General features: G+C 38.4%; 1 long non-coding RNA gene across 3 annotated transcripts in view; it reads right to left on the bottom strand.

Annotated features, from left to right (window-relative positions):
* Nucleotides 1–27820, bottom strand: part of LOC134171170 (uncharacterized) — a 40302-nt gene that overhangs the window by 8415 nt on the left and 4067 nt on the right. For all 3 annotated transcript variants that reach the window (XR_009967531.1, XR_009967532.1, XR_009967530.1), the window contains exons 2-3: nt 26412–26586; nt 25131–26051 (exon numbers count right to left, since the gene is read on the bottom strand). This is a non-coding gene — a long non-coding RNA (uncharacterized LOC134171170). The remainder of the gene's footprint in view (nt 1–25130; nt 26052–26411; nt 26587–27820) is intronic.

Raw genomic sequence — 27820 nt, forward strand, 5'->3', positions numbered from 1 at the left:
CACTGTCTATTTCTGCAGCAGCTGCATTTACAAGTTTTATGCTGCCGTAGTGGTCAGGAAATCCATTGTGCTGAAGGCACCCGGGCACCCGGTTGGTTAAGTGCATCTGGAAAATTTTCCCTTATGAAAAGATACTGTGAGAAGGCAGGGGTCAACTCTGCAGATTTCTAGGCATAAAACAGACTGCACACACTGAGATATAGTTCACAGAAATCCTACAATAAAGGTTGGATGTCTAGCCTCGCTAAGGGGTAAATACAGCTTTGAAGCTTCTTTGACCAGTTATTATGACCTTAGCAAGATTCAATAATAACATAAAAAAAAACAAAAAAGGCAACTGAAAAAAAGTAAATATTTGGCCTTTGATCATAAGAAATTAAGTTGCAGGACCTATGTTCTCCATAGGCTGTAGGTTCTCGAGTCCTTCTCCAAGCATTTACACAATGATATTTTTTTTAATGCAAATCCTAGCCAAGCTTAGTTACAAGCCATTTTCTATAAAGCACTGTCCTTCTCCATTATCCATGCATAGTATAAGTAAGTTAGAAAGAGATCCTGATCCCAGTGAAAAGCCTAAAGAACTCTGCAAGTATTCTTTCCTACAGGCACCTGAGATTCAGCAAGCTATCCTGATATTATTGCTTTAGCCATTCAAGACCAACTCTGAAAACATGAAGCAAGCACAGCCACAGGTCTATTGATTCTACCTCTTTCTTCCTGCCTCCACCCAGGCTTGATTACTGAATATGTGCATTCGTGTGAGTATGAAGTAAAATGTTTCAAGAGAAGAATTAAGAGATCCACCCCAAAACAGTTCATATTTTGTTTTCTCAACATTCATCTTGTTTAGATGCATGGCTGATGCATGTAGAGGATAAACCTGAATCCAGGCCTTGCCCTAAGGTGGAGAGAGTGGTGGGCACAGTAAAAACCATGTGGGCACCTGCACCTCCTTTTTAACCCAGAAATTCCAGTTTACTCAAGAGCTGAAAAAGTTTAGTGTAACACATAACTACCACAAAGCTTTAGACACAGAGGAGCCAATTTTTGACATGCTGATTTTGTTTCTGGTGAGAACAATTACCAGAAAAATATTACCCACCTTTATCAAAGACTACCATCTCCTTTGCATACAAATCCCACCCAAAAGATACACACTTCAAATTATCAGTGCCAGAAACTGGGGGGCAACCAGTAACTTCCTTCTCTTCAGAGCTTTGATGTGACAAATGTTGGAAAGCTGCTATCAATAACTAACTAGCAGGAGCATGGCTGAAGAGAATAAAAGGCAGCAGATAAGGACAAAAGGAATAAATTCTATGCCTGTAGTATATTTTTATAAGACTCCCACTTATTTATTGAAACTATAAAAAGACACATTTTAAAATATTCAAATCCTGTTTTTAACAGGGCTGCCCGCTCATGCAGTGACCTTGGTTCATAGTAAAAGCCAATGCAGTTACCAAAGACTGATTTCAATAACTTTCTGGAAAATGTCCAAAGCAGCTTTTCATTCTGCAGTCTCTGCATTAAAAACAACACCCTAACATAGCAAAAGGAAGACAGAACGTAGCTGCTCTTGAACCTAGTGTGGTTTTCTGCTACCACCTCAAACTTCATCACAAAAGATTTCCTATGGGAGGTGCCAGATGACAACACCCTACATACCACTTACCATGGCTCCACACTGGGCCTAGCAATGAACTACCACATTGCCATTCTTGCATTAAATAGTGCAAAATGCTTGCTTAAATAAAAACTTTTTTTAGCAGCAGAACTGCATGGTTTTGGCCATTATAGGCAAGGGAAAGTGCTGCAATGATGCAGGTTTGCCTTTTTAAAGCATTTCATTACTAATACTAAATATCCATTAGTTTAAATATACTTAACCAGTCAGCTATCAAAATATAGTATTCTAAAACTGGACCCATCAAAACAAAACAAAAAAGCCCCAACAACCAGCACTGATAATCTCTGCAGTAGCCAAATGTATCATGATATTAGTCTATACACATGCAAATGAGGATCATCTTATTCAGAATACAAAGCTCTCCAATCCTTAAGTGCTCCATCAGGGAGTCTTGGACTGCACCTCTCTGCACACAATTTCAGCTGCTTCCAGCAAGATGCCAAAGTAATATATTCAGACAAGAATAAGGACAGAGCAGTAAGGACAGAGCATTACTAAAACAAATATCAAGACATGAACAGAACCAGTTCAGTCTATCTTCAGTGACAGAGCTGCTCATGATTACACATCTCCTGGGAAACTATTTAAACAATGGTCTTTTACATCTTTGTTCACACAGATCTTTCTGTGAAATATTTATTCATGGCCAAGTGGACTATATTGTTTATATAGAAAATGGTCAAGTAGAGCTTTTTTGTTCACTGGATGTGCAATGCTTGCAATATGCTTAAAGTAAGCTTGCCAAAACTCTAGAGAGTAAAGCCTGGAAAGATCAAGTTGCACCACCTATGTGGTTACAGATAAAGCCTCTAGTGAAGTCCCTTAAAAACTGCCAGAATTGCAAGAACACTAAGTACTCATCATTACTCCTGAGGGAGTAAACAAAACCCCAAAAATCCCAAAACAAAGAAAGTAATTTAAGGGGTAACTTGTATTTCTGAATACACAAGTTTAAAGGCTGCATAAAGGCACTCATGGAGGTCCTTTTGTCTTTTTCCTTTTCAAGCTTGCACGGGCAAAGGGAAAAGAGGTTTCTCAGAGAGAGCAATGTCTAACATGTCAACTGATCGGCAGAGCTCAGACGTCACACACAGAGTAGCAGGTATGAAATCAAAATTAGGAAAAAAAATAAAAATGTCAAGATGTTCTTGTTCAAGTAACTGCCAAGCACACTGCAGCCAAAACTAACATTTTCTTACCTGTCAATATATCACCTCCCTTAAGCTTCCTATCAAGACAGACATTGCCGCACACGTTGCAAATTTGCAGTTTGGTCTACTTTAAGTTCGTGGTAAGCAAGCACCACACTCAAAAGATAGCACGTTAAAATAGACAAGATGTCTCTACTCTTTTATTCTTGAAGGTGTATCTTGACTATCTTCTTTCTCTTGACTTGTTAATATGAGACAGAGAAAAGTAATCTGTGAAGTATGTAAGCTTTGCCACAAAAATCAGGTTTTAGAAAAGTTAGCGTAGCTGCATTGCTGATTAGACAAGTATATTATCAATTCCAAGTCTATAGCTTCTTTTCCCATGCACCCATCTTTTTCAAATAATAATGAATATTAAGTAATCATAACTACAACTCTTGCACAATCACAGAAGAGAAAATATATTAAAGTCTCAAAAGATATGTTTAGTGACATGCTGCAAATAAAAAGTAGCCAAGTACTTTCTTCATGAGTCTATTTTGCAAGTATAATATTTCGTATAGCCTTCATCACATTTGCTCATGCAGTCTCGTCTTTCCTAACAAGTATCTTTGAGATCAGCATTTAACTCCTCAAACATTACTACATCTTCAATCAAGAACTCCATTATTTCTGATAACATTAAACAAACATCCTGCCATCCTCTTTAAGATCAAAAATAAAGTAGTATTGCTCCTATTTTCTGCTACAATGATCAAATCTTATTTCTTTGGTTCTGTGCTTGTTCCCTTTTATGCTCCAGATAACTCACTAACTTAACACACTCTGCCCCCATTTTAAACCTAAAAGTCCAACTTTTCTTTTTTTCCTACTTTCATTGTCAATTAAAATACTACGCAGTTAAACTCCTGAATACTCTCTGGGCACTGCCTAACTCATTTTTTACAACAGTGCCAAGGAATCCTCCAAGTGTAACCAGCTACAAGTTTGGAATCCTTCAAATCCATCAAATAAAAAGGGTGATTTTCCTCAAATAGTTCTAGACAGGAGGCTAAGGACCCCAAAACTTACATCCTCACCACCATGAAACCACTTTTTTCCAGCACCAGCTTCAAGCTCCTCAAGCAGTATCTAGTGGGCATATGATAGCATGCCACAGAATGCATTTGTACAATCTTATTTTCAGAACTGTAACAATATGCAGTGTCTTTGGCATCTGAAAACTTCAGTCTAGCAATACTGTACCACAACAACAACGGGGCCAATCAGCTATTCTCACAGCTGCTTTGCAACCTGAAAGAAGAGGATTAATGATGACAATTCTGCTGACAAGGAGATACCACTGGCAGCAAGAAATGTGCCATCACATTACTTTCTAACTGGGCTCCACAGACAGTGATGCTCCTTTACTTTGGTATGTGTACAAGGTGCCATTGACTTCCCTGATACAATTGCTTAACCAGAATAAAAAAGCTGATGGCTTTTTCTGTTATCCAGTTTGTTACTGAAGCCTCTTTCGTGTTATTACTTGTGCTATTACCCCTCTATACATAACTGTTAGTCAGACAAATTTCTGTTGTAATTACTAACAACTAGCCCAGTTACAAAAGCTCCTACCATACTATAGTCAGAAGGGAGCAAAAAATGGCATCTTTATCTGGATACTGCTGCAAACAGCAGTATTGCATATGAGAAATTCATATATATTAGAGATCCCTCCAGATAAACATACACATTGCCTTCTCATTACTTTCACCACCATCTTCCCCACTGGATTTTTACTTTTTTGTGCACAGCATCCCTCAGTCAGTTACAGCAGGTAGCAGAAGATTTTTGTCATTCATGGACAAGTATCAGGCGCAAGGAAATTTGGGGCAGAAATAACTGCTGGCAAAAACAAGCTTTTTGTTCAAAGGGAAAGCCTATCTTCCACATTGGGTAAAACAACCTGACACTGTCTCATCATGTCTATAACATAATCAAAATGCCGGAAAAGCTTCAAGAAATCATCTAGCCTAGCTTATTTATGTCTAAAGTAGTACGTATTGCACAGCTAATTCAACCCACTTGTAATAAGTAAGCATTTCACATAACTCAGAACTTAGTCGTATAGCATATGTGATACTGAGAGGAAGGCAGGAAGCCCCAGTGGAAGTAGCGGCTTGTTATTCTAACTCTGGGACAAGATTCATGCTTGCATTTCTGGAGGCCCAACAGAAGAGCTGATAGAGGTGAGAGGTATTTTTCATTCTGAAATAGCCCTCCTTCCCTTTTTTTTCCCTTCCAGTATTGCTCCTTTTTTTCTCAAACCTACTTCTTGAAGAGCAGAACTTGTCTTTCTGAGGTGGTTAGAAGATGCAATCTGACCACTAAGGACACTTCCAGCACTCTAACCCATCTTAGGTTTTTCTCTTGAGTAGGAGGGGCAACTTGGGACCATGATAAGGAAGACAACCAGAGGTAGCTCTTTGGATATAAAAAGTTCTGTTGAGATAAGAAGTCTGTGTGGAAAACTTGTTTCATTTTTTGTAGAAATGAAAATCCTCAAGGAAAAACAGAAAATCTATTTACTTTAGACCCTTGTAAATGAAATGCAATAATTTTTGGAAAATATACAGACCTGAAAGCTGCAAGTTTTCTCTCAGACAGTTGGTATAGAAAAAGACAGAAAGAAAGAGGCAGAAGGAAAAGGATTTTTCCTCCTCACAAGATTTTTCCCTCAACTTTCCCTATCCCTACGAACAAAATCTAGAGCCAGAGAAGCTGTATTTAGATCAGCTCTAACACTGCCACATGCAATCACATAAGAGGCTCGGTTCACACCAGCTTATAGATACACATTAAGCCACCGTAGCTATCATGCTGTTTATCACAACACCAGTGGAAAGTGGGACTGGCTTTGGAGAAGAATCAAACCAGCATAAACATTCCTGCAGAGGTGGGGTCCTGCAGGTAAATCCCATTTTTTCAGCACTACAAAAAAGAATTCTCATAGCTGCTAAAGATGGATCCCTCCTCATTTTGTGTTACAGAAGGACCAGCTGTTGAAACTCAACCTATGCCAGTCCAGCCTGTCTGCTCAACACTCATTACAGAAGAGCACGCACAGTGTAATACAGAGAGGGGAAACGGGATCCACACAGGACATCCCTTTCAAGAATAGTAAGATAAAGATTTTTTGTATGTCTCTAGGTCACAAAACAAGTCAGAATTTGCTTCTGATCCTTTACTTATCACTTTTGTCATACAGGTCTTAGAGACATTTTGCAGTGTATGCATGCCCAGCCTAAAGCAAATCCTTAACAAATGGCACTTGTTATCCGAGGTCCAGACAGCATCGAAGCTTGGATGAGAACACAGCAAATGCAAACAGACTTGTCTGCATTTACTTTCCCAAGACTATACATACGTCTCACCAGGATCAGCAGGGTCCTTCAGCTGATATCTGTGGATATCCACGTGGAGCTCTGGGTCCTCAGCGACCTCTCCCCTAACTCCTCCTTCAGGCTCTGGCCACCATCCAGCATCTTCCTTGAGGTGTGCAGCAAGCATCCCAGAAGAGATGACCCAGTTCTCAGATACGCAGGATGACAGTCCAACCCTTCCTCTAGAAAGGTGCCATGGAGTGCACTACTCCAGTAAGACAAACCCTGATAGCTTTCCCCGGAGGGGATGTTCCTGCAAACACCACCTCAGGAAACAGTAATTACTGCTGCACAGGCTGTCATTCAGGTGGTCTACAGGCTTAGTTTGCAGATGAATGCACTACTACAAAAACATACTTCGATCTCTTGTCTACACACATTGAATTAACTCTTCCCATTGCCAGGCAGCTCAGCCTAATAGCTCATAAACAACAAACAGGATTTATTTAATCTTTTTGTTTAGCTTGTTTGTGAAGCTGCAAACTAGCCAAGCAACTTTACAAGTAACTGGTTGTAATGGAACGCTTTAATGTTAATTTAACTGTGCACAGTACAAGTACTACAGCTTCCCTTCTTTGTCTCTAATGTCTCCTCTCAGAAATATTGGGGTTGGGGGGAAAGGGTGTTAAATCTTACTTCTAAAATATACAAACCGTTTTGTAAGCCAAACACAATGTATTTTTTTTTCTCCCCAGCCCCAATGAATTTAGCTTCTATCAGATAAAGAAGACTTTTTGAGAAGAGTCCTATCTTCGAGCCTGAGCAATTAATCATCTTACTAGCAGTAGACTATGGAAAAAGTCAAAGAATGCACATATTGCATTTTACTGGTTTTCTCTTTAGAAAATAAAGAAAAAAGCTAAAAACCCCTCACCCCCAAACTGATGAACTCGGAAACAATGCAGCTTCAAAGCTTTTCCCAACTTGCAAAACACACTGGATGATGAACAAATATGTTCTGTAAGTAGAAGGAGGAGCTGTTAATGGCAGGTCACAGTTTGTGCATCAGTTTCTTAAAAAGCCATGCTGATTAAGGCCATATTTTTGAACAAATACACTTACATAAAGATACCACTATTGCTTGAGCTGATAGTGAATACTGAAAAGCATTTTTGAAAAATAATCAAGAACTCCAACCAGCAACCAAAAAAACCTTCACTCTACGATATAACAGTTGCACTACGCAAGTTAACTGAAATAAGCTGAACAGTTGCACTATGCAAGTTAACTGAAATAAGCTGTTTGGTAAAAGGCTATTCAGAGAAGAGCATTGTCAGTACTTAATAGCTGACATGGATCATTGAGTAGGCAAAGCATCTATGTTCTGCAGAGTGAAAACTGCTTACCTGGGACAGATCTAGTAGGCTGTGTAGCTTCATTGATAGGAACAGAATTATAGACATGACAGTACCACTGAGGATATTAGATCATAAAGGAATGAGACTAAAAGATTACAGTAGTAACTGATGGACTGTTAAGGTCTCGCAAGTCTATTATTTTTTCCACTCCTGATTTCTTAGCATTGTCATTCCACTGCTAATTACCTAATTAAAGAAGCTGTGTGATATTAACAGCACATCTATTTCTTGTGGAGAGCTGAGAAGACGGAAGATTAAGAACGCATGGTCTCTTGCCACCTTTGGAACAATGATAGAAGCAACATTAGCAGAAGGAAATTACATGCTTTTTGTTAAAAAGTCCCTAAATTCTCCAAGAACATCAAGTTCATAATCTGCTGACAAAAGGAGAGCACCTGGAAATTACCCCCAGCCTCAGAACACCAAGCGAATGCCACATACAGTGAAATGCACAGTTTATAACCCCAGTATAAGAGGACAGGAGCTAGCACTTAACGGAGAAACAGATAATTTTTGTGTCATTTTAGATATTGCCTACCATGCTTCACAGCATCAGCATGCAGCTGAAAGTTTTTACTCTGCAGCTTGCAAAGACTGTCATGGAAGTCTTGGGGTGGTTTGATTTGCTGATAGGTTTGGGGTCTATCACTAGGAAGCAGGGCCAAGAATCCCTGAAGCAAGATTAGTTCGCAAATATAACATGGCAAGAGAACTTTGCGTTCTGCTTGGACTTTAAACACAGCATTTACTAACTGAAGAGCTTGGACTTTAACGTTCTGGTTTAAACCTCTTCTCTCCAGCAGTCAAAATGGGGGATGACTCTTCTAAAATAGCTTGACTTTCTAAAAAACAAAACATTGATCAATAGCTTTACAAGTACTTTATTCTTATCTACTTTATGCCAAAATGATCAATATCAGTTTATTCCTCAACCTTGGACTAATTCACAATATTCTATGAGTGGTACTGAGTTTAGTTGTTTGATTAGTAGCATCTTAAAAGAATAGGTCTCCTTTTGAAAGGCAAAGCAGTAATTCAGAATTTCTAGAGAGCAAAGAGTGCAATAGAGGTGCTTCGCCTGGTGCATAGAATTAATGCATGCAACTGTTCTAATTGCTTTTGATAAAAAACACAACACTGGCCTTAGGGTTGAACAGAAGAAGCAATCCATCAGGACAGTTCTTTTAGCCAAACTTACAAAAATTCACCCCATTTTACATCCTACTATTCCCTTATGTTCCCAGTTTCTTCTCCTGTCTTTTTCTGCAGCCCTTCAAATTATATAGTCAGCACTACTCACAGAGTTATTCAATCAAACAAAACCTCAGTAGAAGCACAGCTATTGACCCCATCCCTATAATTTTTAGATTGTGCTCAAGAACAGAAAAAAAAAAAAGGTTTTCACTTTTATTGCTCCATGGCCAATGGCACACTTCACAGGCTGAAAGACTGATGCAGGTCATCGTAACACATTTCCCTGAATTTCTTAAGCTCTGTCAAGTTTTTCATTGTGTTATCAAAAAGTCATTAATTTGAGTACATATCCATTTAAATAAATATCAATTCATACTTGAGAACTATACTTTCACTTTTATATAGAGTCAGAGGTATACATTCTACCTTTAGTTCTGTCAACTTAAAACTTTAAAGTAAATCCTTCCAACAACTTCAATTTAATGATGCTCATTATTACTATCAGTACAACCTCAGATTCTGGAATACTGACAAAGTTTTAGCTCTTCGTAGTGCTCTCTAATATTCCCTAAACATACTGCAGAAACAGATCCTTCACACCAAACGTTTTCAAGCATAGCCTCTAGAAGCTGCATTAGAAATCTGTGCCTTATCAAGTTAGCCATGCTGCAGGATGGTTTTACAGGAATTTTTCATAGTACCGCCAAGTAACATAGCATTTCTGAGGAAACATTCAAATTAACAATAGTCTGCTAGTATTTAAAGTATGGGAACCTCCAATTTAAAAGACAACCAAGTTGCAGCATGCTGCTGTCTCAAAAAGGTCCAGCTGCAAGTGGCTTTGGAAAGCTCCAAAATGTTTTGTCCAAGCATGAAAAACTAGACTGGTCATAGTATTAGTCTGCACTGTATATGGTAGAGGGATTTAACCTAACAGCATATTCAATCACTGAGCAGAATAGCTTCAAATTCACTTCCTAAATCATCACTTTGAGTACTATAGCAGTTACATTCCATAGTTGAGGTTACCAGGTTGCAATATTTAACATAGGAAAATATAAATCAAACCTACCAGTTAATTTGTCTCACGAGCCAAAGATCTTGTTTGAAGTCACAAAGCCCCAAATTTGTTCCTTCATGCTGAGGTCTTCTCAGTATATTTTTACTAACTGCACCATCTGCTGGCAGAATCTTACAACGGCTTTCGATCCATTCCCCCTACATACAAATTTTGATACTTCAGTGGTGCTCAATCATCCAAAACCCCTTGAAAGATAACAGGCAATTTCTGTGAAGTTCATAAAAGGCAATAAGAAAAGAAAATCCATTTTCAGACTTAAATTAGCTATTAGTGTACCTTTACCTCAACTGGAAAAGGGGATGTAAATCAAAGGAAACCGCAATTACTGTCTTAGCTCAACTATTAAAACAGTCATGCTGCTTACCCCTAGCTTACCCCTTCAGAAAACCCAAACCTAACAAAAAAAACCACCCATAAGACACCTAAATATTTGCACAGATCTGGTTAGCGTAACATCCTGGGTAGACATACAACACAGGCCAAAAAAAAACCATATCCAAAACAGGCAGGACAGCAATAACTACATTTTGGAAAACAACTGCATGAGAAGACAATTCTAGATGGTGTGCATGGTAAATGGGATAGCCAAGGAAAATATCATTCTTATTTTTACTTTTTCATGCATTTGAACCATAGAACTCTTACTCATGCCAAAGCAAGGAAAATAAAAGCAAATAAGTCATCTGTATACCACCTGGCCTATAAACATCAAGAGGTACATACATTACATCAGTAACACCAGTAACTGATTACTGGAGCATCACAGCAGTAACAGATCATCGGTAGGCTTTCCCCGAACAAAACACTATTTATCTACAAGTATATTGCATTTGTCAAAAAAGTTTTGTGATGCAGACTGGATCTGCCTTAATCTGTATAAAAACAGGAACAGCAAAAAATATACACTTCATCTTCAGAAACAGTTACTGAACACAGTAATCTTCTCCTTTCGTTTTTACCAGGTCATTTACACCCACTTTTGTCCTTGGCTATAACTGACTGGGCTCAAAGTATTCCCCTATTCTTGCCTGCAGTGCCCCTGCCATTCTTCACTGGTAAGAAAGAAACCAAAGCACTTAGCCAGTTCTCTGCCTGCTGCTTCTCTCTGACACATCACAAGATGTTATCACTTCTACATGGAAGGGACATTTGTCCAAAAGGGACAACTTTGGTAACATGAGGTGAAGCTTCTCAAAATAAAAACTTTGGTGTACGCTTTGATATTAAAAAGCAAACCTGCATCTCTTGCACATATCAGAGTTTGGTTTCTAATTTCTAGAGAGAAAAAGACCTGTGAGAGAACAAGACCAAGGGGGGTTCACTGCTCACTCACCTTTGATCCTTGTTTTTCTTATGATGATAATCAGGAATTAGATCTACCATATGTTCCGGCCAAGCCCTTGATCTGGAGGAGTCTGGATCAGAGATCAAGAGCATGTCACAGGACAAGGGTACTGTGAAGTTCCACTGCAGCACAAGGATGTGCAGGGAGGAGAACAGAGAACACAGACATGCTACCCAGAAAGATCACCCAGCTACCTGCTCATGTATAAGAAATGAAGGCTTCTGAAGGTTAGTGTGCTGCATTGCTAGGTACCAAACACAAGCTCTGTGAATACTTTCCTGACTCTCCCACAAAGCATCCATACCAGCAGTTGATCACAGGGACCATACCTTTGTACATTTTAAAGGGCCAAAAATAACCGTCATATGCAGATATAGAGAAGCTAGTCTAGGCCATCCAGAAGAGCTCAAATTAAGAAATGGTTGCATCTTCCTCTGAAGTTTTGGCCACTGATCTAAGCAAAATGCATCTTAGTTCTACATTACCAATGGACTGTTTTTACTTCAGAACAAGGGATTAAATAGTCTTCCTACACACACCAATTGCCACTAAATTACCATGAGATCTACTCCAACCCACACAAGAATCTATTTGTATCCTGACTGCAATTTTGGCAGTACATCAATTACTTTGACAACCCTCACAACTGTAAGAAAACCTACAAACCTTGATCCAAAGATGAAATACTGCTTTCATTAGCTTAAAATAGCATTAGATAAGCAAACCTGCCAGCCATATTAGTTCCAGGGGAACCATTCCTCCTCCCTTTTACTTCTGTCTTTCTGGTAGTTTGCAGCAATACACCATGGAATAAAAATGGCTCAAAACCTGCAGCTGACTCCCATGTGTCAGCCATGCTATTTACTCTAAGTGGCTTTTATTCAAATTTAGAGGCTTGCAAACATTCACTGTCCATTTGTTAGGTGAAGATAAAATGGAGGTTTTTTGTTCTGCACAGTTTTAAAAGACAGATAATGGCAGATACATAATCATGAGTATAGACTGCAGCCTACCATCACTCCAGAAGGACACTCTACTGATCTGTAAAGAGACAGGAATCAGTGTCAGAAAGATGCTGCCTTATGAATTTAAAAGGCTCCAGGGGAGAAGGAAAGGAAGCACTATGTACCTCTCCATTTTTACTTATTCTTATTAGAGATTATTTCTGATACTTCTCTGCTTTGAAAGCCTCAGTCAATAATATATGCTTATGCTCCTCGCCCTTGCCCCTCCTACTTGTACAGCTCAGTAGTTTGTCCCCCTACAAAAAGCTGTCTTAAGCTATAAATTATACACATCCAACTACTCATCCACTAGATGACTTCAGGTGCCCTGACAATGCAGCTCAGAGTTTGGCTTGGTAGCTTCTGTCCACTGCCACCTTTCCCAAACTTTCCAAAGTTATCCATACTAGGGGCAAAGAGGCTGTTCAACCTTGGTCACAGTCCTTCAGCTCCCACTACTCTGAAAAAGGCTCTTCTCGTAAGGAGTAGCAAAGCTTCATAACAGGGTGACACTCAACTCTTCAACACTGCTGACTGGGGAACCATTATCTTAAAGGCTGAAGTACTGCGTCTTTCTCTGTTTCCAGCTCTGTATCTCCACCACCACCTGGTCTTTCTTTCGCCTGGGATCTTCAATTGTCTCCCTGCTTCTCCAGCCTTTTCTATTACCAGAGCTGTTTCCCCCTTCACAATACATCTGCCTAGAGTATATCAAAGTTAAGTGGAATGTGAGAAAAAAAACAAAACAAAACACATGGTCAAACAGAAGTCAAGGATTACAGAAAGTGGGAATTTTCTCTCTCACATATTCAAACAGTCTAATATGGAAGGCAGGTGAACATAGCAGCTGCGAAATGGCATTTTAAAAAATGGCGAATCACCTTGCAAATTAAAAAGGTTTTTATCCCTCTTTCTATTGATATTACATCTTGAATACCATAAAGTGAATTATATTACTGATATTGCAGTAAGATTGTTAAAGAAAATATACCACCCAGCAACCTCTGTACAGCTAGGAAACAATCAAAGATTATTTAAGAATAAAAGGTAAATGGAATGAAAGAGGGAATGGAAAAAGAGAAGGGAAAAATTACTTTTGGCAATTCTTGTGATTCAAAAGTATTTCATTATACTGTTAAAATAAAGTAGTATTTTCACATTGCAGTAATGCCACAGAGTAGGAATGATTTCACCAGAAATTCACAAGCTTGGCTTGCTAGGCTTCAGCAGGCAGAAAGAACTTTTATGTCAACGGTCCCTAACACAACACTGCTAAATGAAGATAATATCTTTTAACTTTTTAATTAGTTCCACGTGCAACTCCATAAACTTTTGGAAATTAGGAACTGGAAGAATGCATTTTCCCCTAAAGTCATGAAAGAAGAAACTACACTCGTCTCAGGCAGCGGACAATCTACCTTCCTACACATAAAAATCAAGCAATAGGGAGAATTATAGAAAAAAAACAAAACAAAAACTAGGAGGCCTATCTAGATTTAAGTTACACTAAAACATTATCAGCCACTCACTATACCCTATAGATGTGTAAATTATGAGCATAATGAGCCTTTTGCCACTTGCTCTGCCATTATGGCTCCATTAGGATGCAAAGTTCTTCCTGGATCCAGACAGGTATGTTCAAGCAGCAGGTTAAGACTGCTAGACACAGGTCTACCCATCTGGCCTGAGCTCTGACCAGAGCTCCTTGCTGCAGACAAAGGTCTCTGGTACAACTCATCAGGGCAATTAAAGCTCTCAACCAATTAAGGTTCCCAGCACTCTCTGGGCCATGAGACTAGGCACTCATTGAAATGGCATGATGACATGACAGGCTTTTGTTGGTTTGTTTTCTGAGGTTCTACTTTGCCTTTCTCAGTATAAGTGCCTTATAAAAAGCATTGTCTCTTTACTCTGAGATATACATGCTAGCTATTATGTACTCCAAAATGTTTTCCATTTTCCTGCAGAAAAGGAACTCTCCTCACAGAACTACCTGCTTGCCTCTCCTGGAACTAATAGCTTGTGTTCTTTACAGGAGATGTGGAAAAATAAGGCCACTTATTTCAGCCTCAATAGCAATGCTCTTTTTTCTTCTTCAGCTATAGTCATCGCCTTATCTCTGATCAAAATATGCAGGCCATAACAATTAATGATGGTCCTTTACAATTAGTCACTGGTTTCTTCTCTACCCTTCAATCTTGCTGACATGTTCTTCTCTCATCAAGCTGCAAAGCTATAAGATGGAAGCCAGACAGCTATTTTAACTAGGATAGTTGCCCTCCCTTATTCCAGAAAGACCCAAAACTGTCTTGACCTTAACCAACACGGAGCGATGCAAACTCCATTCTGCATACAGAAAAAACACAGGGAGGATACCTTTATTTCTTAAAATTCACATTTATATATATATTTAGATAAAGAAATAATGTATGCTTCAGAATAGCTAACACCACGTATATTTAAATAATGCCATATATATTGAATCCAGAAACACAATGTATAAATAAGATTTTCAGGGACACCTGGAAAGGAAACACATCTTCCAGTGGGCTCGTTATAAAGAACTTTACTTTAGCCAATTTTATAGTTACTTTGAAAATGCCTCACCTATTTGCCATAATGGCAGTATCAAAAACTACTTTGTGAAGGCAAAGTGATGTACTTCTATTCTATTAGGCAGAACTATTTTTTGTTTGTTTAAATGGAATTTATAGGTGATGAAGGTGAGCAGATGTGTTTGCAGCTGCCTTAGGTCCTTTCTAGCTCAACTGAGGAGTTTTTAAACAGAATCCAGTAAGCGAGTACTGCACAATCACACAAACTCATGAATGCATATATATATACATATACATGCTTTCTATACAATGCCAGCACCATCAGGCAAATAGAGCAGAAAATTTTAAACATGTTAGGAGGGGGAATAAAAGAGTTCTTTGGGTTTTGAACTGACATTTGAGTTCCTGATGTCCAAGAAATTTGAAGAAAAGCCTATTTAAGCAACATCTAGTCGATATTCATCTCATTGACCAAGTTGTGCAAGGATCTAAAAGCAAAAGTTAGCTGCAAATTCAAGGGCATAAAGAGCAACTTCTTCACCTACACGATTTAGCTTGGCGAATTCCAGCCCACAGCCATCATACTGACCAAGCACCTTCTAAGAAATACATGGAAAGCAGACTGCCCAGAATTTTTATTTGACAATACAAAAAGCATTTTAAGAGCTATTATTTCATGGTGTGAAATAATTACTTGGTGTCTGTCAAAATGAACTGATATTCAGGGAGATTAACACAGCCCTGCCAACTGTATGAATCACAAGCTTCTTTGTCTTATTCAGCCCCTGTGCCTTATTTTGAGCGCAACTCTAACTGTAACAGCCATGTAAACTTGGAATAAATCCAGCAAAGTTAATGAACACAATTCAAATTTGAGAGTAGCTTGGACCATCAGTAGATAAATGGACCACAGGCTGTGAAACAAGTATATTGAGAATGAGAAAGTCCATTTGTTTAAGGACAAGGATAAAAATAAACATGAACAGCTGCCTCCATCACTTGCCAGTCCATCTAAATGAGGCAAGGTTCCAACAGGAAAGAGTTTGACAAATATATTGCAGATCATAAGAAAACACCAAAGGCTGAAGAGGCAGCTTTACTTTAGATGTTTCTTGAACTATAGAGTCTACTTTGCAAAACCTGTTTTCAAAATAAAATTCTTAACTTTATAGTTATTTGAGTGAGTACTTAAGTTTTGAAAACTTCTTCCTTGTCTCTCTTTCCTCTCCCTACTTAAGTAAATCAACAGAAATTAACTTAAAGCATATCTGGGGGTTGGGGGGGGTGTTTCTATTAGATTGCATTCAGCTTTAATTTTCTTCAAATACATAGATATATTTATATGTGTGTATTACCCTATATAGGGGCAAGGATCCATTTTTTGTGAGCACTTAAGAGAAGACTCAATGTTATCTAGCACCTACCACCCACAGAGACCCTGGTGCCCAGCTAGAGTTCCTAAACAAGTGGATAGTATAAGTATAAAAATAATTAATTATAAAAATATCACTTCTATACAAGAAGTTTTCACAGTTAGCCATCTAATTTAGCATTATTCCTATCATATTCAGAGCTGTCTATATATTCTACCATCCTCTTCAGTTAGGTAGACACACTAGCACAAAAACACTTTCCAGTGGGACTATACAGTAACACCTGCTTCAATTTTCAGTTTCTAGAAAAATTTTTAGCAGCTATAGCTGATACATGTTTCCAGTGATAACCTGTGAAAAGCCTTGAGCTCAAATATCTCCAAAGAAAAAAAAATCTCTTGTGCCCTGATAAGTGACTTTACAGCAGAAACAGAATTACTCACATGAAATGTAAGCATTGCCACTTCTAACACGTAGTCTTCTGTCCTCATGCTCCCATCACTAAGCCTGCTTGCTCTCTGCCAATTTTAAATCCAGAGGAGCAAAGCAGTAACTCACTTCAGTTATGATCCACAAATGTTGTAACACAAGTGATCTATATCCAGCCTGTAAAACCAAGCTGGAACAGCAGTTAGCAGTAATTTTAACAGTCTCTCAAAAATGCACATTAAATGCTGAGAAGCTTATTTATCACAGCAGTTTTCCTTTGAGGTTGAAGTATTCTGTCTGTAGGAAGTAACTGTCCTGTTTGGGCATTTTAGCAGCTTAAATACCCTGAATCTGTGTCTGTATGTGGAAACTAAAAAAAAAAACATATTTAAAATCTGGGAACTTTCTCTTACTCGTGCACCATTAGTTAAGTGCCAAGCCTTTATAAAACCAGTCTACATTACTACATCCAGAGGGGCATACTGCAGTAACTAAGCATGGGGAGCAATATCCTTTATTCTTTGAATCATTAAATCAGAAAACTGCAGTATGTATTAGCAATGCCCAGGGAGCAGAAGCAGAGTACAAGCAAGAAACAAAGCTCTTTTCTGGCACATGTTGTCAAATTTCAAAGAACGTACATGAAATACCAGTGTACCTACAGTAATGCAGCTTACTGCATTAATTGCTAGAAATTGCTGAATTTCAGTTAATTTCAGAAACTATGAAGAAAGCAAGAGACTCTCACACCAACTCAATAACTTCAGAGCAAGTTCCAAGATAATTGTTACAACCTGGGAAATTTATTTACGCTCAATCACTCCTATTTAATTACTCAGAATTCAGAAGCTGCATCAAGAAAAAAGTATCTATAGCAGCAAAACTCAGTGCAAGGGTTTGCTCTGCAGTCCATGCTATACTTGTTCAGTTTGCTGGGTAACAAGTGCAGCAGCTTGGGTCATTCAATATAGCAAGTTCTCTAAGCCAGACTGATGCTTAATGAAGTTTTTCAGTAAAAACAGTGAGTTCCTTAAAAAACATGCAGAGGCATATTCATGCCTCCCACCAAGAAAGCACTGAGGTTTTGCAGTAAAGGAAAAATGGCTGCATAAGGAAAGATTAATTTTGTATGCTTGCAGTGCCTTCTGCAGGTATTGTAGATTTGAAACATTGATACCCCGTTGGAAGCAATTTGACAAGCCATGAGAAGGCAAAAAAGGAGCCATAAACCAAGCACTGTAATCTGTTGACAAAACGGATAATAGCTGCTCTGGATAATAATAAACTTACCAGCACATTATCAGATCATCTTTCATCCAAAGGATCTTCAGTCAGCCACAGACAAGCTACAACCCACACCTCTGCATCAAACTATACACACAAATTATACACACAAATTATGCATCTCTACACCATGTGCATATGCACACAGATACTCCTTTCATTAAATTACAACTGCTGAAACAGTCACCAGCATAGCAAGTGCTTAATGGTGCACTTTTTTCTTGCATATTGAATATACAGACATCCTTCAGCAGCTGCCAGATTCACCCCATGTTCACTCAGCAGGATGTAAACCTTGCTGTTTAAATGGTTTTGAGCGAGTCAGAAAATAATCTGTCTGGTTACAGCTCTGCTCCATAAATAGCACCAAGTTCATTCCCAAACATTTCAGCTAGAAATGGGCCAGGTATCTTGTCTTAGCCAAGAAATTAACTGCATTAAGAAGCCATTTTAATTGGTATTTACCATATTCAATTCATTCTAGTTTTGGGGAGATACAGACCAAACCAAAAAGAGACAGTTCCACTGAGTAGCACCGTCCTCTCCAACGCCTGGAGAGTTCTGGTATCTTAATAGCCACAGGTGATCTCTTAATAGCCACAGCTATATAAATCAGCTAAGGCATGTATTTACTCTATTAGTTCAGCTCTAAAGGTCTAATTTAACCTTACCTTCTAGAACAAGGCTACATTCAAGTATTCTCAGTTCTTTCTAAAAAATTAGATGTAGTTCCTTTCTTTCCCCATAGAAATACCACATATGCAATGGTTTAACACCTGAAAAGTCTCCCACACGGTTTTGAACAAGTTCAATTAGATTGAGTTTCAGAGCACTTAAAAATTCTTATTCTTTATATTATGTAATTTAGTCTTTAAAAGCTTGTGAGTATTCTTAGATATTTGACCAAGGGGAAGAGCAAGATTTGCAAGGAATCTTACTATTCCAGGGCTGATAAAGTTTTCTGTAATAGAAATAGGTGGACTGGAAATATTTATCAAGTGTAGAACACCTAAGCAAAGATCTGTTGTCAAACTTCTGCTCTCCAAGCAGTCAGAGTAAGCCAAAAGCAGCAATGAAAATGTTCTCCTGAACTCAGTTAATTCCAGTTATGTTGTTCTCTTTCTTTCATGACAGGCTAACACTGAATAAAACTTTTCAGTTTTCCAAGAAATATCTTACAAAAGGACTGGCTGACAAAAATAAAGACTTTCACTGCAGTAAATCAATACATAAAAATTACTGAAATCCAAGCTCAAGGTGCATAGAAGTCTCAATCTGTGCACCTATAAGGACTGAAAATACACAAAAGTAGGTAAGGCACAAATTTAGGTACAAAAGCAGGTAGTTTTGCATTCAAAAAGCAAAATCACTGTAATTTAGTGAGATAAAAGGGGACAAAAAAAATTATTTTTGAGCTTTAAAAAGAAAAAATAATAATAATTTTTGAAATACAAATAAGATAATCTTTCCTAAACAGCTGAACATCTTTATTATGTGCTGGACAAAAGAGGGTAATACTAAGGGTAATGCTCTGCTGGATAATAGTAAACTTACCGGCACATTAACAGATCATCTTTCAATGGAAGGATCTTCAGTCAGCCACAAGCAAACTATAACCCACACCTCTGTTTTAAAATATATACACAACTGTGCACGTACTTATGGTAGGGACTGGATGATGCAACATATCACAGCATGCCTGACTGTGCAGTAGGTCAACAATGGCAAAATAACCTTCTTGCTTCTTCTGTAACAGTCAGTCATTATTATAAATCAAAACCACATCTGACAAAAACCTCACTGAAGAGGATGGCTGATGCCTTTATATATATTCTAAATGAGAAAGCTGAGCTGTAGAGGCAATCTCTAGTTGAGCTGAGCCACACGCAAGAATAATTCCACTGAAGTCAAGTGATTGATAGGCTTTTCTTTTTTAAAGTAATAATTAAATGACAAATGTATTCAGCAAAACCCCTTCTACGGTCACACAATGAGTGACACATGCGACCAACACTCAGGAAACCCTAAAGACAGTGCACTACCTAACTATTCCTTAAATTTCATATTATTCCAATGTCCTCCATTCAATATATCAGGATGGCTAATATGAAGCATGTCTCCCTTGCTTAACACAAAATAAAAACCACAGATATTCAATAGGTATATAAGGAGTCACAGGCATCGCTGGCAATAAAGGTTCTGGCATGCCAGCTCCATTTGGAAAGCAATTTGTTGTAGGAGGCACATCAGTCTTGCAACTGAGAGACAGTGGAAATGAATTTCCCCACACAAAAGCAAAAAAAAACCAGCCCTCCCAACTATTACATTGTCTTTTTTTTTTTTAGTGACAGATCTCCTTTCAGAGAACCTCATTTTTGCTTTACCGTTTTGACGTGAAGTTCAAGGTAAGGCAGCACAGTACACCTTGGTCTGGTACAAGATTGAATGCAATGCAGCATTTACAGATTTGTTGGAATTTAGCACTGCTTAGGGGAACATTTCACTTTAGCACCTACTACTAATTCTGAGAGACTGGTGGGACTACATGATCCTGCTCACCAGACAAGGCCATGTGCCTTGGAATTCCCAGACTTGTCCAAGGATGTATGACATTATTCCCTTGTATAAAACCTAGTGGATGACTCTTGCCCAAAATGCCCACAACTGAACCTTGGGCAATTTGCTATACAACATTCAGAACTCCGCCAGAACACTGGCACTAAGACATCAGAATCTTGATCGTAAAAGTGTCAACATGACTTTCTATAGCTAACCAACTGAGCTCTTCACAGGTCTTTCAACTAACCTTCAAACAGCAGAGGTAGGGAGGAAGGAACAGTTAATTAAGAAGTCTCTCTTAGAGAAAGAAGCAGAATGACGTTCAGTCTCCAAGACTCATGCCTGCGTTCTAGCCACTGGGGGCATCCTTCCTTTCTATGTTCCCTGTTGCTGAAAACTCTTGCCCTAGAAGAAAGTCTTTCCCTAGCAGTTAGTTTACTTGCCTTAAATTACACTGTTTTGAAATGTTATCGTCACACAAAAGAAAGCATTACGAAGCCACTCATAAATATATATATATTTATATATATAAAACTTCTGTACTTCTGTACTTCTCACTCTGAAAGTCTGTCTGCCTCACTGGGATACTGCCATAGGGGCACGCTATGATACAACATTGAATCCAGTGCTGAATGTCACTTACTCCCTCGGCAAGGACAACTGCAAATGCAAAAAAGGCCAACTGTATGTTGACATTTTTTATCCAATTCACACATTTATACACCTCATTTGCTGGACTCACTATTTGTACTCTTTCAAAATGAGATTGGAAAAGGGTTGTTTCATTTAGGGAAAAAGGAATTAAAAATGAGTGCAGCTGACTCAAGAAGAAAAAGCTGGGAAAAGAGCTTATTCTCAAAGTGTCAAGACTATTTCTCTGCTTTTAAACTTCTTATGATTTTCACATAAGATTAAGTCAAAACTCGTATTAACACTCTTGTCAAGTGATATATTTTATGGAAGCAAAAGTTACTTCATATCATGCTCACTAATGTTGCTCATGAAAACTAATTAAAAGCCATTTGGTCTCCTGGCAGGCCTATAATGGTATTGGAGAGATTAGTAAACTTGCAGGAGTGTTGAAATTCTGGCCTGGCCCATGAGAAACTAAAGTTCCAACAGTGTCTCTTTGCCAGAGGCAGGAAAATCTACACCAAAAACCTTTGAAGCTGAGCAAAAGCTTGAGTCTGTGTAAACCAAACTCCAATATCCAACCACCAGACTACCGTTTCCATCTCTATTTATTGAAATGCCTACTCTTCATGTTTTCCTGATACTGCCTTTTAGTTCTACTCAGATCAAGCTCAACTTCAAGATCTCAGAGGTAAATATAATTCCTTGGCATCTCTGTTTTATGCAATACTCCTTACGCAGAACTGTGTGTAAAAGTAACAGAACATAAGCACACAGTTGTATGCTAGGCACAGAAAGAAAATCCCAGAATATAATACTACATTTCATGAGCAGGGACCTAAACAGGGAACTAGAACATCAAATCAGGATGCAAAGAAGAAATGCTACTGAAGAGTCTGGCAGCTTAGCATTTAATTCCCATCTAATCAGCAGCCACCAGTAACAGTGAAACCCTATGTTCTTTCATCAGGCCCTAACTACAGTCAGCCCACAAAGCATAGAAAAATATATGAACATAATTCTCCCTGGTTTCAGTTTCCTAAGGACACCGATCATACAGTTCCAATACCATGCAATTGGAACTACATTGATGTATTTTTCCAATTTAACAATTCAGTAGTCTTTGGGGAATAGAAACACTACCTAAAATCCAAGATGTAGTGAAAATTCTTGTTGGAAACACAAACTGTATTTTAAATTATGTTGGGGGCTTGGGGGGTTTTGTTTGCTTGTATGTTTTGTTGTTATGGTTTTGTGGATTTGTTATGGTTTTGGTTTGATTTGGGTTTTTTTAATAGAAGAAATCTACTTTGGAGGTGAAGTTTTGAAAGGAAATAAACGGATACAGAAATAAAAAATAAATAAAAAGGTAAGCTTTCAATCATCCCTACAGTCCCTGCATCCCTTTAATGCTTTCCCCACCAACTGCTAGTTTTCTAAACCTGATTTCCTGTGATTTAGAAACTATGGTTTCCCACAGTAGGAAAAATATGAGGATTTCTTCTAATATAACACTGACTTCTGCTTGCTCTGCAAGCAACTTAGTATGGAGATAGAATAAAATCTATTAACTAGTTAAGGAACAAAATACCTTTATTTCCTCTAATCAGTGTGTATCTCCATTTGATAGACTATCACATTTTTATTGAAGATGGACTATGCTGTTTGTTTTTTAATAAAGATACAGCATAAAAAATTTAACTTTTAAAGAAATATCAATGCAGTCTCTTTTTCAACATAATTAAGAAGCTATTTAAGCCCCCATTTCAAGCAGGGCTAGATGATCTTCATTGGTCCCTTCCAACATTATCATTCTATAATGTAAGGGTTTCCAGTCTTTATTTTTAAATATGATTGCCCAATATTATACTCTACATAAAGCTAAACAAGTTTCTCTTTCATGCTAGAAAGTACTAAGAATTATTCTACACAAGTCAAACACCCAGTGGGTATGAAGAAAATAAAGGTACTTCCCACCCAAGGACTCACATTCTGGTGTGCTGGTGAACTAGAGCAATGTAAAAGATAGTACTGATAGCTGTCACACAAACAGGTGGAAGAAATGGAGCAACATCACCTGCCAGTCAAAAAAAAACCTTTACATAAACAGTTTTTGGAAAATGCTTCCTGTCATTGTAGACTCAGCTTTGCAGCTGAATTTAAAAGGATTTTATTTTTCACTTCAGATTAGTGAAGACTGTGTCCTCCGATGCCAGCCATGTACACATTCTCATCATGAGCTATCACAAACAATACAAACATCAGCCTGAACCATCAACTCAACCATTCTATAGGTTTCAGTTAACTGCACCTACCAAACAGTTTTAACAGAGAAGTTCAGCATCCCCAGTACCCCTTGAAGTGTGTGATATAACTTTAAAAGACAGTTTTTGTTTGAAAGCCAGTAAGAGAGTACAGTGGTTTCTATTTGGTGTCCTCAACATAAAAAGGACATGGAACTGTTGGAACAAGCCCAGAGAAGGGCCACGAGGATGATCAGGGGACTGGAGCACCTCCTGTATGAAGACAGGCTGAGAAAGTTGGGGCTGTTCAGCCTGGAGAAGAGAAGGCTGCATGGAGACCTCATAGCAGCCTTCCAGTATCTGAAGGGGGCCTATAGGGATGCTGAGGAGGGGCTCTTCATTAGGGACTGTAGTGACAGGACAAGGGGTAACAGATTAAAACTTAAACAGGGGAAGTTTAGGTTGGATATAAGAAGGAAATTCTTTCCTGTTAGGGTGGTGAGGCACTGGAATAGGTTGCCCAGGGAGGTTGTGAATGCTCCATCCCTGGCAATGTTCAAGGCCAAGTTGGACGAGGCCTTGGGTGATATGATTTAGCGTAAGGTGTCCCTGCCCACGGCAGGGGTTTTGGAACTAGATGATCTTAAGGTCCTTTCCAACCCTAACAATTCTATGATTCTATGATTTCAGTAAAATGAGAATTTAATTATTTCAAGAGAAAAAAAAAAAGAAACGGAGGCCATAGAAGAATTTGTGGGAAATGCCTTTTGCAGCAATGATCTTCCATACCTTCTAAATTCAGTCTGTCTGTTCCAGTATGATACTAAATATTTCATATCTCCAAAGAGTATGCTTTGGGAAGGTTTCAGAGTATTTTGATTCCTTCAAACGAAATGAGTCTTTTCATTAATTAAAAACAAAGAGGTCGAACTAAACTTATTGTCTAGTGACAAAGGTACCATATCTTAAAAATAGCTATTAGGATTCTGTGTCATTATCTAATTACATCAATACTCAGGCAAGTGGAAACAATGCCCTGAGGGAATAATAAAATTGCCTGAAAAACTCATTTATCTAAGATAGTAAGAAATATGTGTATTAATGGATTTAGTCATCAGGATTAAACATTAATCCAGTGTTTCACCAGGGTATTAAAAAAAAAAACCTTGAGTTTGCATTTGCACCCAAATAACATTTATCCTATTTAACATGGTATTGGGTCACACTTCCTCTTCACATCTATAAAGAAAATCACATTTATTGCTAGAAATTTATTTATGAAAATGTAACCCTCTCTTTTCCTACTCAGGTCAATCTACTTCTTGTGAAAACTTACACCTTCCAAAGTATTTCTTGTCTCATTAAAAGGCAATGCACACCTAGCAGTCACAGCAACCCCTCTTTTTCCCCAACCACTCTTGGGGTTGTTTCACAGATTTCTTCCTATCCTTCAGCTGATTAAAGAAATGTTCTGATAGCACTCTACTGGGAGAAAAAACACTCACCAGCCCTCTGTAGAAAAAAAATGTCATTATCTGGAAAGTAATGAACAAGCAGGAGACCAGTTCTTCAGCCTCAAGATCAAGTGATCTTTAAAAAGGAAGCCAGAGCTCCAGTCCATGTACTCAGGATGTTACTGTTTTGATTATTATACACATACAACTTACTCCCTGGCCATTGCTGCTTATTAGTAAAAATCAGGTGACATTTATCTTGCCCCCTGACCACATTCACAGTAATATGATAAAAGTCCAAATGAGAAAGAAACAATTGACCCTCATCTCTATGCAATAATTCATTACTCACTGATCTAAAGAGATGAAGACTGATTTTCAACTCCCTCTGCAGTTCACAGGAAGCATGCCTTCTCCTGTGCTAGACAAAGAAAGAACAGAATTACAAACTGCATTTTTCCAACTATTTTTGACATAATGACCCAAATCAGGTACAACAGGTATAACATTAGACTGAGCTTTTATGGAAATAAGCTGCTACGTACAGGACCTACCATTGAGCTCCCAGAAAAAATGAAGGAAGCAAAGATCTTCACTTTAGGGTGGATCCTGGCATGAATAGTTAAAAAAGAAAGGTAAATTTCCTAGAAATAACTAGATTTCAAGTCAGAAAAAGTCAAGATGCAGAAAAAAAACAACAGGCCCGGAACGCTTTAGGTTATCACTTGAATGGTAATGAAGGAAAGGCTTGTCTTGTTCCTACCTAAGCACCAAAAAAACATATAATTTTGATGTCTGATCCCTTTTTCATGTAGAACTGCAGAACCAGTAATATCACAGACTAACCTCTGACTATTTCATAATAGGCAGAAAGTCCAGAGAAAATTCACTGTAGTAAGACTGATGTTCCTCATCTTTCAAGTTTGCAATACTTCTCCACAGACAGGAAAAAAACAACTTGAAAAATCAGCTGCCAGAGCACTGAACACACCACTGTTCCCCACATCCAAAGGCCTTCATCTTGGGAAGGCTCATCCAGCAGAATATTTCACTAAGGTCCTCACAGACTCAGGAATTTATGTGCCAGTACTTCCACTATCAATTTCCATTAGCTAAAGAGATAATAAAAAGATAAACACTCTATGATTCCCTAAGGCAGAAGAAAAACTTAAATCAATACTTATGTCTCTGAAAGCGTCATCATTTCCATGGAGAATCGGCTGCTGGTGGTCATCAGGTTCTCACCACTGCTGTTCAGCAAATAGTTCATTACCTAGTAATAGGGCAGAGAACAGACAAGAAGCATACTTCCTCGTGACTTCCAATCCCCATTTACAAACAAACATACACCAAATGTTGCACTATCAGGTTTCTCTACAATTCATTAATGGCCATTCTCTTAATCAAGTAAAGTATTCTGCAGTCAGGCAGCAAATTCTTAAACAGAGAGCTTGTCCAGCTTTCCTTAGAAGCCTTTACTTTTATCTCTGAGCAGAAGCCACAAGTGCTTTTAGTTGTTGTTGTTAAGATATAGGAAGTAACCAGTTGCTATTCCCAATGCTTTTCCCTTAACAGCAAGGCAAGTGTTATTTCTTACATAGCTATTATTATGCCTGCACTCAGGGATACTCACCAGTACATTACAGAACCTTGTTTATTGTTCTCAGTTTTTCCACAGGCTCTTCCCTGCCACATCAGTTTACAAAGAGAGAGGAGCTGAAGTCATGTCCTTGGCCACCAGATTCCATGCAATACCACCTTTTACAGTCATAATCAAAAGTCATCCTATTTTCATAGGAATCAAACAGCTGCAAGAGAACAGACATATATGCCTTTACCTATAACAATTTGGCAACAAGCACATTAAACGTATTTAAATATAATTTCAAAGGTTTCATACCATGAAGTACAAGTGTATTTGGACACCTTGTACAGAAGCTATTTTCAAATGACAACTCAATCACATGTTGAAATTTGGAATAGGAACTCCACAAAAGTGCTGATGAGAAAGGGCCAAGTACAGCTTCATCATATTCATAAGTTTAATTCAATGTTTGTGGCAAATGCAAGTTTTTCAACCGATATGTGTTTTCATATTGGAAGAAGTCTACTTTTCGGTATACTGTGTCATGCTTCCTTTGGATGCAATGCTTCAATTCTGATTTTGTCTGTTTCACAGAATCTACTTCTCTATTTCAAATATTTCCCTTTAATGGGGATTAAATAATGATTCAAATGAAAAAGAAGATGACTACAATGGACTGCCACGTATACCCAACATATCCTCACATTCAGAATCACTAAGTAATGGCGGTGATTATTCTGACCTTGTAATTCAACTTAGCAAGGATGCTAACAGAACAAAAAGGCTTGGCAACTTATCCTTCTAGATAACTTGATATTTTGGAACAATGATTTAGTGCTTATTTACATGTTCTCTAATCAAATATAGTAGACAGAACTACACCAGTGTTAGTTCTTCTGGCTTTTTTTCACAACTGTTGACTGAATCAAGTGGTGGTGGTAAAACAGCACAGTACTGGCCACATTTGGCATAGTTTTATTGAAGACCATAAACCAAATAGGTCTGACCAATTTAGTCAGTGGGCCTCTATTGCAGGCATTGATGAAACCTAGTCCAAAAATATGTATGCCTTCAGCTTACCGCAGGAATGAACACAACACACTGTAAAGAAAACAGGAATTTACTACCACCTCTGTCGTGGTTTAAACCCAGTCAGGTAACTCATTCACTCACTCCCCCCCCTTCTTTCCCTCCCCCTACTCCCAGAGCGACGGAGAGGAGAATCAAAAAGAATGCAACTCCCACGGGTTGAGATAAGAACAGTTCAGTAACTAAGGTATAACACAAATCACTACTGCTACCACCAATAATAACAATGATAAAGGAAATAACAAGGGAAGAGAATACATCACCTCACCACCAGCCAACCGATAACTCACCCCCCCCAGCCCGACCAAGCTCTGACCGATACCTCCTCCAACCCTGCAGTCTCCCAGCCCTTCCGGCTAACTCCCAGT

This window comes from Pezoporus occidentalis, unplaced genomic scaffold (genome assembly GCF_034315485.1).
Source record: "Pezoporus occidentalis ecotype Australia unplaced genomic scaffold, CSIRO_AGI_Poc_V1 ctg4, whole genome shotgun sequence".
In the NCBI taxonomy this organism is placed as follows: Eukaryota; Metazoa; Chordata; class Aves; order Psittaciformes; family Psittacidae; genus Pezoporus; species Pezoporus occidentalis.